The following is a 9,758-nucleotide window of genomic DNA, read 5'->3' as shown; positions in this document are numbered from 1 at the left end:
GGGATGGGAGGGTTGTTGGAAGGGAAGAGGGTTAGAGAGAAGGGAATAGGGGAGGATTGGGGAAAGCTAGGTGGGCTGGGATGGGAGGAGGGAGGAAAGATGGATATGAGATCAGGGAAGAATATATTTCAACTAAGGGAGTCATCTTAGGGTTTACAGGAGACTTGATTATAAATGGGATCCCAGGTCCAAGGAGATCCCCAGATTGCTCTCTGGACAGAAGAGAGGGTGCCTGAAACGGCCTTGGCCCATAACCATACTGATGAATATTTTGCTTATCACCATAGAACCTTCATCTGGCGATGGATGGAGATAGAGATAGAGACCCACATCGGAACACTGGACTTAACTCCCTAGGTCCAAACGAGAAGCAGAAGGAAAGAGAACGTGAGCAAAGAAGGCAAGATCAGAGAGAACCTTCATCCGACGATGGATGGCAATACAGATGGAGACCCACACTGGAGCACCGGACTGAGCCTCCCCAAGGTTCAAATGAGGAGCAGAAGGAGGAAGAAAATGAAAAAGGAAATAAGGACTGCGAGGGATGCTATCACCCACTGATACAAGGGGACGGATCTAATGAGAGTTTACCAAGGCCAGTTGGACTGGGACTGAACGAGGACGCAATCCAACCAGATTCTCTGAATGTGGCCGGATTCTCTGAATGTGGCTGGCCCGGAGTCTTTCTGAAAAGCCATTGACAATGGCACTGGGACTTGTTTCCTCTGCATATACTGGATTTTGCGGTTCCAGTCCGTCTGGATACTCACCTTCCTGGACCTGGAGGGAGGCGGGAGGAACTTGAACTTCCCACTGGGCAGGAAACCCTGACTGCTCTTAGGGATGGAGAGGGAGGAGGAGAGGGAGTGGGGGGAGTGGGAAGGTTGTGGGAGGAGGGGCAGAAATGGAAACTTTTATAATTTAATAAAATTACTAAAAAAAGAAAAAATAAGAAAAGAATTCATTTCTGTGTTATTACTTCAGGTGTAAGCTAGCTGGGCAGCCGGGATGATAAGCAGGCCCTCTCTCTATCTCCACCCTGTTCTCACTTGTACCATTCTACCCAAAGTAGTTCCCTCCTATCAGCCTTTGAGCACCCTGTGAACTTATCTCATTCTCCCCTGCTCATTCCTACTGCTTCTTCCCTCTGACCAGAAACCTCAGAAGAGATGGACAGCTCCCCTGATCACAGGATGAAAATGTTTTTAACCTTTTCCTTTCCCTGCAGTGATGTATCTTTATGTCCAGAGGTTCTGAGTTTCTTCTAGTTCTGTGGCCTTCGGTGACAATAGTCACTGTATTCAGAGCTCTATTCTCAAAGAATGTTTTTGGTGCAGAGCCAGCCTGGTTCTCAGACCTGGACTATTAAGTGGGTTATATAGTTATCTGACTTTTAAAAGCCATTTATTTGGATTATGTCTGTGACTTATTATATTCTAAAACATGGCCTCCTGGGTATGTAACAGGACAGTATGCCAGTTGAAGTAACTTAGTATAAAAGGAGCTATAGTAGGTAGGTTAAACATGTCAGCAAAACAGCCCTGTGCAATCAGTCAGATCGTCACATTACAGTCCATGTAGTAGTGTAAGAGTCTTCCTTGTCTCTCTGAGACTCTGCATATTTCTGGGGTTGATTTTGAAGATAGCATTTGATTCAGCCTAGCTACCAAAGTCTTTGCAGCATCAAGACACTTTGGAGGATCAATCAGCAAGGTTAATGTCTTCCATTTATGTATTGTGCTCAGCTGTGCCTATAGGTTTCATAGGAAACATGGGGCCTATGAAGAGCATAGCAGATGCTTAAATGCATTGTCGTGTTAGATACCTCTTACATTATTTACTTTTTATTGCTGCAATAAAATACTGTGACCAACTTAAGGAAGAAAGAGTTTTGCGGGGACATAGTGAGGAAATACTAGACCATAGCAAGATCAGAACTCAGCAGGGAAAATATCAAATCCTGTAGCTCCATGTCTGGTGTCTTAGGCTTTGCTTTCCAAGGGCTTAGATGGTTCCACTCCTAGAGCTTTGTTGCCTGGGCTGAACCACTCCCTGTATGCCGCTCTCATTGGCAGATGCTTCACATTTCTGGCATCTCTAACACTCTTGAGCCTTCACTGAAACCCAGGCTGCACCTTCACAGCTTCATGCAATGGCCTCTCAGGGACCCCAACCTATTGCCTTTTCATAGCTACTCCAGTACTTCCATACTTTGCCCAGCCTTGGTGGATCTCCAGAAACACAGAGAAAGATTCCATGACCCCTTCACTTTTATATCATCCATGCCCCCAAAGGCAGTACCACATGTTTGACATTCATAAATTCAGATGCCTGCTTCAGATGGGCCATCTTCCCCTTTGACAACTCTATAAAGATAGCTTTTATATGCTTTCTAGGAAGAGAAAACCTCTTAGGCTCTCTTTTGTAAGTAGAAGCTGTAGCTAGGCAGGGTTTTGCTCTGAGGGCCCCCTTCTCACCTCTACCATATAGAGCAGGACTCTCTGAGGCTATCAAATCCCGGAGGAGGTAAACATATCATGGAAGGTTCCATAGTTAGTGGGCAGCAAAGTGAGAAAGAGTTCAGCTCCTACCTGTTCTTGAGACTCTTTCCTGGACTCCGCCCTAAAAGGAGACTTACAGTAAAATATTTGAAGTTCTCTCCAAGACAAATGAAGCTCCTTAATTCTCTGATAGTAGGACCTCTCTAATTTCTAGGAATGCCCTCAACAATTCATTTTCAAGAACATCTACTGGTATCTTATTAGGGGTACAGGTTAGGAAAAATGAACTGAGTTGGGCTTTGTTAACCAAAATCTTATTCTGCTGGATATGGTGCTGACTTTCCAGTTTTGACTGTTATGTAACTTAAAAATAGTTTATGTGTGTGTTTAGCCTACATGTATGCTTGTGCACTACATGTGTGCATCTCTCCTGGAGGTGAGAAGAGGTGTCATATCCCCTGGGAGTGTAGTTACAGCTGGTTGTGAATTGTCATGTGGATACTGAGAATTGATCCTGATTATCTGAAAGTGTTCTTGACTTTCATCTTTCCAGCCCCTGCTATTTTTTCTTTTCTTGTTAAAATTTATTTATTTATTTTACATCCCGACCCCATTTTTGATGCCCTCCTATCCTCCCTTTTCATCTCACCCTTCTCTTAATTCATTTCCTTTTGTTTCTTTTCAGAAAGGGGCAGGCCTCCCATGGGCATCAACAGAGCATTACATATCAAGTTGTGTTAAGACTAAGCACTTCTTCTTGTATTAAGACTGGGAAAGGCTGTCAGTATGAGAACTAGGTTCCCAAGAGTCAACCAAAGCATTAGGGACAGCCTCTGTTCCCATTGTTAGGAGTCCTACGAGTAGACCAAGCTACACACTGTCACATACAAGTAGATGGACTAGGTTGATCCTGTGACAGCTCCCTGGTTGTTGGTTCCGACTCTCTGAGTAAATATGAGCTAGGTTAGTTGTTTCTGTTGGTTTTCTTGTGATGTCATTGACCCCTTTGCCTCCTGCAGTCATCCTCCTTCTCTTCAGGAGAATTCTCTGAGCTCTGTCCAAAGTTTGGCTGTGGGTCTCTGCATTTGTTTCATCAGTTACTGGATGGAGGATCGCTGATGACAATTGGGGTAGTCACCCATCTGATCACAGGAGATGGCCAGTTTAGGCTACATATCCAGTATTGCTAGGAATCATAGCCAGGTCATCTTTGCAGATTTGTGGGAGTTTCCCTTGCATAAGGTTTCTACCTGATTCCAAAACAGTCCCTTTCCAGTTATCTCTTTCATATTTTCCCACTTCACATCCAAACCCAATCCTTCAACTTTCCACCCCCATATGCCCCTAGTTCACCTAGAAGATCTCTTCCATTTCCCTTTCCCAGGGAGACTCATGCATTCTACCTAGCAGACCCTGGTCTTAAACTGACCACTTTCGAGGTCTGAAAAGGGCTTACATAATGGCATGAGCCTGTGTCTAAGAGCCTCTTTACAGTCACTGAAGTCCATTTTCACTCAACTCTGAGACAATTGTTGGTTCATTGTAGATCAAAAATTAGCCAGAAGTGACTGAAACTTAAGTCTCTGTGGTTCCCTGGTGACTTCTAATAGTTTTCGCAACTGGACAGTCTTGTGGGAGTGCATACTAAATATAATATTGAGGATGTAATAGTAATAGAAAAAGTGATATGCACAGTAAGATAAAACTAATATAAAAGAAGTGTTTTTGTCAAAATGTTCCAGTTGAAATGATTAAGCATATTTTCAAAGACACATATACTAGTTTCTAGGTGTGCATGTTTTAAATAAAGTGTGATATGTGTCTTCCTTCAAAATGTACTGTTAAAAGATACTTAACAAAAATTTTAAAAAGAAAGATTTGATTTTTTTAATTTACTGAACTAACAACTGCTAACACTATAATGTTTTGCCTTATATCATGAGGAAGCACCAACTGGACCCTGATAATTAGAAGTGGGGATCTAGAAATTTTCCATATAACCTAGAACTTTAATACTTCTGTCCTCCCCTATCTGATATTGGTTCCCAGATGACCCTTCTTGATATGAAGATCTGATTCTTGCTTAAGTTCAGTATATATCGTGGTTTATATTTATTTATAGTATACACCCATATTTCCCTATATTTTATCTCATTTTTATGTGAACAGTATATTGCTATATTGCCTAGACTGATCTCTTATTTGTGAGCTCAAATGATCCTCCTGCCTCAGATTCCAAACTATCTGAGACTACTACAGGAATACACGACCACTTACTTATAATTCATGTCAGCTCTAGGACATTTATAAAAACACAACGTAAATGGGATGTAAAAAGCTTTTATTCTATATTGTTTAGAGAAGGATGACAAAGAATTATACCTCTGCAGTACATATGCATTATTCTAACATTTTTGTTCTTTAGTTGGTTGAATTGTAGGTTGAGAAGCTGTGCATAAAGAGTCCTAACTATACGTGTATCAACACCATTTTCCCTACTGAAGTAAATATAGACAAGAGTAAGCACCTCTTTTGTTTTGGTGTTTTTGCCTGTGACTTATCAGTCCTGACACAGCAAATAAGGGTAATTATTTAAACATCACTCTTATAAATTGAAAGAACAAATCTTTTGTTTCCAACATTTCTTTGAAAATATTAAATACGAGTTTATCCATGAAAGGCAACTTGAATTTTTTTAATTTTACTGTATTTTTCATTTTGGGTTTGACTTTGGAAGGCAAAGTTAACCAGATGCTAGAAGGTTTGAGTTGTACCTTGGTTTTCTATTAATCAAAGTGAAAAAATTTAGATAAGTATAACGAAGATTTTTGCATATTTATAAATGTAAGCTTTGTACATTTTTGCTTTTGTTTTGGGTTTTTTGTTGTTGTTGCTTTCAAGAGAATAGTCAAGGAAATGATCATTTTAGGGGGAAAAACCCTCACTGTGATCAGAGTCAATCTTTTCTGTTTAATTAACATTGTATAGAAAATATGTTACTCTGAATAATGTCTGCTCCAAAGATATTCAGGTTCTGACCTCTGGAATTTGTGAATGTCACTTTACATGGCAAAGAGAATTTATGAATAATGAGACTGCCAAGTTTATTATAACACCCAGATAGGAGTTTAAGTTTATGAAGAAAGAATACAATTTGAGGACTGAAGAAGCAAGATGAAGAAGGAAACAGGCAGAAGTCAAAGAATGTAGCTGTAGAATATCGAAAAGCCAAGAAAATAGATTCTCCCTTAGAGTCCAGGATAGGAAGATAGTTATACACTTTCCAAAGTATAAGAAAATAAATGTATTCTGTGTTAAACTACTAAAGTTAGGTAATTTGTTACAGTAGCCATAGAAAACCAAAATAAATAACGTTTAGTAATTTATGATAAGAGCAGATTAGTACCCCCAAACTGTCATTTTCATCGAGAAAAAAAAAAGAGGTTTTAGCTTGCTGTGAAGAAGAAGCCTCAGCTATCTATTGATGGTCTTACACAGTAAAAGAGCATTGTAATTTGAACTCTCAGCAGCTGTGATAACCTGTGTAAGATTAGACAATCAACAATTCCTCATGGAGGAGACAAGAGGCCCCTCCCCTCCCTGAGGGCTTAATGGCAGTTAACAGGCTGTTGAGCAAGATGAAGAGAGAATCCTTAAGCCAAGCAATACAACTGTAGAAGGCAGCTACATGAGATCCTCCCCCTCTCTGTTGAGCTGGCAGTTAATTGCTACTGGGGAAGAAGAAGGCAGTCAGTTTACCTTGGGGATTTAAACGCAGGTAAATTAACCTGTGGTATTGTAAAATCATTCTTAATTCATCAGTTTACATAAACTCAAAAAGCTTTTGCAACATTCCTTTTTATGATTTTATGATTTTTGCAACGTTCCTTTTTATGATTCTTTTACAGCTTTCGATAATGCTCAATTTTGTCATTCACTATTATTATTATTATTGCATCATAGAACAGCAAGTCACTGTGCTTTAGGGCAGAAACACTATCATTTTTGCCCTTAAAAATATTCCAAGCACTTGGGAGGCTGAATTGCCATAAGTTCAACAAGGCCAATCAGGAAGACACAAATCCTGGTCAGACTGAGCTACAGTGTGAGACTCTGTCTCAAAAAATAAACCTTATTATCTTGAGATTCCTAAAAGAATTTCATTCACATCTTATAGCTGTACACTAGTTTATTGTGGTTCCTAAAAAAATAAGAGTGGTGGAAAATGATGAATTTCTTTCTTTTCATCAGACTTAGTAGTTGCCATGGGTATGCTTTATGCATCTCTACACCACATATTTCCCTTCCATAATGTGGCAGAAATGATCGTATTCATTTACAGGCCTAAAGATACAATCACTCTAGTTTGGGTATTATGTTTACTCGTCTATTCCCAGTGTTCTATCTTACTTGGAAATTATCTTTGGAAAGCACACTGAGTATCTTATATTTAGTTTTCTAAAACCCCCCAAATTACTGATCAAAGTAACCCACTACAATAACTTATGAGAATTTAATAAAAGAATGATTAATTTTTCAACATAGATTTAGACTTTAATAATCTTAAATATTTGCTATGAGTAATTCTAGCTCATTTGATCATGAATACGTATATTTTAGAAAAATATATTCAAGACACGTGACAGAAAGAATTAATAAATGGGACCTTCTGAAACTGAAAACCTTCTGTAAAGCGAAGAACACAGTCAACAAGACAAAACAACGGTCTACAGAATGGGAAAAGATCTTCATTAACCCCACATCAGACAGAGGTCTGATCTCCAAAATATCAAAGAACTGAAAAATATGGTCATAAAAAGAACAAATAATCTAATAAAAATGGATCACAGACCTAAACAGAGAGCTCTCAACAGAGGAATCTAAATGGCTGAAAGGCACTGAAGGAAATGTTCAACATCCTTAGTCATCAGAGAAATGCAAATCAAAACAACTCTGATTCCATCTTAAACCTGTAAGAATGGCCAAGATCAAAAACACTGATGAAAATATATACTGTAGAGGTTGTGGGGAAACAGGAACTCTTCTTCATTGCTGAGGGGAATGCAAGCTGCCACAGTCCCATTGGATGTCATTGTGGTAATTTCTCAGAAAATTAGGAAACCACCTTCCTCAATACCCAGTAATACCATTTTGGAGTATCTATCTAAAAGATGATCAATCGTGCCACAAGGACATGTGCACAGCTATGTTCATCACAGCATTGTTTGTCATAGCCAGAACATGGAAACAACCTAAATGCCCCTCAACCAAAGAATGGATAAGGAAAATGTAGACGTTTACACAATGGAGTACTACACAGCAGAAAAAAATAACGACACCTTGAATTTTGCAGGAAAATGGGTGGCGCCAAAAAACAATATTTTGTATGAGGTAACCCAGACACAGAAAGACAATTATCACTTGTACTCACTCATAGGTGGTTTTTAAAACCTAAAGTAATGAAAGCCAACATACAATCCACAATCCCAGAAAACCTAGACAACAATGAGGACACTAAGAGAGACTTGCATGGATCTAATCTACATGAAAAGTAGAAAGTAGTAAAAGACAAGATCTCCTGAGTAAATAGGGAGCATGGGGACCTTGTAGGAGGGTTACGGGGGTGGGGAGAGGCATTATTTGAAAGAATTAGGAGATATGGCCTTGTTGGAGTAGGTATAGCCTTATTGGAGGAAGTATGTTACTGGAAGTGGGCTTTGAAGTCCTGAGAGAGGGCCTGTTGAAGTTCAAGGCCTTCTCCACTACATTCAGGCTGGGAAAGGTATGCATCCATGGAAAATACGATCCCAAAAACCAGTAAATGCAGTAGAGACAAATCCTAGTGCCATTGTCATTGGCCCCACAGTCTGCCCCAACTGTCAACCACATTCAGAGGGTCCAGTGTGATCCCTTAATCGTTCATTCCCTGTCCAACTGGGGTTGGTGAGCTCCCATTAGCTCAGGCACACTGTCTCAGTGGGTGAACCCTTCGTGGGTCTGAATTCCTTGCTCTGATTCTCCCTCCTTCTGATCTTCAACTGGACCTTGGTAGCTCAGTCCACTGCTCCGATATATGTCTCTTTCTCTGTCTCAATCTTTAGCCAGACGAAGGTCCTATGGTGATATGCAAGATAGTCATCAGTCTGACTATGGGAAAAGGCCAGTTCAGGCACCCTCTCCACTACTCCCCAAGGACCGAGGTGGGGACATTCCGGTGGACACCTGGGAACCCCTCCAAAGTCAAGACTCTTGGCAACCCCAAAATGGCTCCCCCAATTTGGATATTTCCATCCCTGCTCGCATATCCTTCATTCCTCCATCTCAATCATCCCACTCCTCCATGATCTCCCCGACCCTCCCCTTCTTCCATCTCTCTCCCCTTACTTGCACACCACCCCCACCCTCATGCTCCCAACTTTTCCCTGGCAATCTTGTTTGCTTCCAATTTCCAGGTGGATCTATGTAAGTTTTTCTTTAGGTTCACCTTATTACTTAGCTTCTCTAGGATCATGAATTATAGGATCAATATCCTTTGTTTATGGCTAGAAGAAACTAATGAGTGAGTACATACCATATTCATTCTTTTGGATGTGGGTTATCACTTTCAGGATAGTGTTTTCTACTTCCATCCATTTGCATGCAAAATTCAAGATGTCATTGTTTTTTACCACTGAGTAGTACTCTAATGTGCAGATGTGCCACACTTGCTTTATCCATTATTCCTTGGAGGGGCATCGAGGATGTTTCCAGATTGTAGGTATTACAAATAATACTGCTTTGAACATAGTTGAACAAATGTATTCATTTGGGCATTTCTTGGGTATAGTCCCAAGAGTAGTATTGCTGGATCTTAAGGTTGGTTGACTCCCAATTTTCTGAGAAACTGATTTCCAAAGTGGTTGCACAAGTTTGCATTCCTACCAGCAATGGATGAGTGGTCCCCTTACTCCACATTCACTCCAGCATAAGTAGTATTGATATTTTTGATCTCAGCTACTCTGACAGTTATTAGATGATATTGCAAAGTTGTTTTGATTTGCATTTCCCTGATAGCTAAGGAAGTTGAACATATCATTAAGTACATTTGTACATTTGAACTTCTGTTGAGAATTCCTTGTTCAGTTCAGTGCCTCATTTTTTAGTGGTGTTATTGAGAATTTTAATGTCTAGTTTCTTGAGTTCTTCATATATTTTGGAGATCAGTCCTTTTTCTGATGTGTGGTTGGTAAATACCTTCTCCTGTTCAGTAGCCTGTCT

This window comes from Myodes glareolus, chromosome X (genome assembly GCF_982192425.1).
Source record: "Myodes glareolus chromosome X, mMyoGla1.1, whole genome shotgun sequence".
NCBI classification, from domain to species: domain Eukaryota; kingdom Metazoa; phylum Chordata; class Mammalia; order Rodentia; family Cricetidae; genus Myodes; species Myodes glareolus.
The sequence above is the reverse complement of the archived record's forward strand: the minus strand, read 5'-3'. Positions refer to the sequence as shown.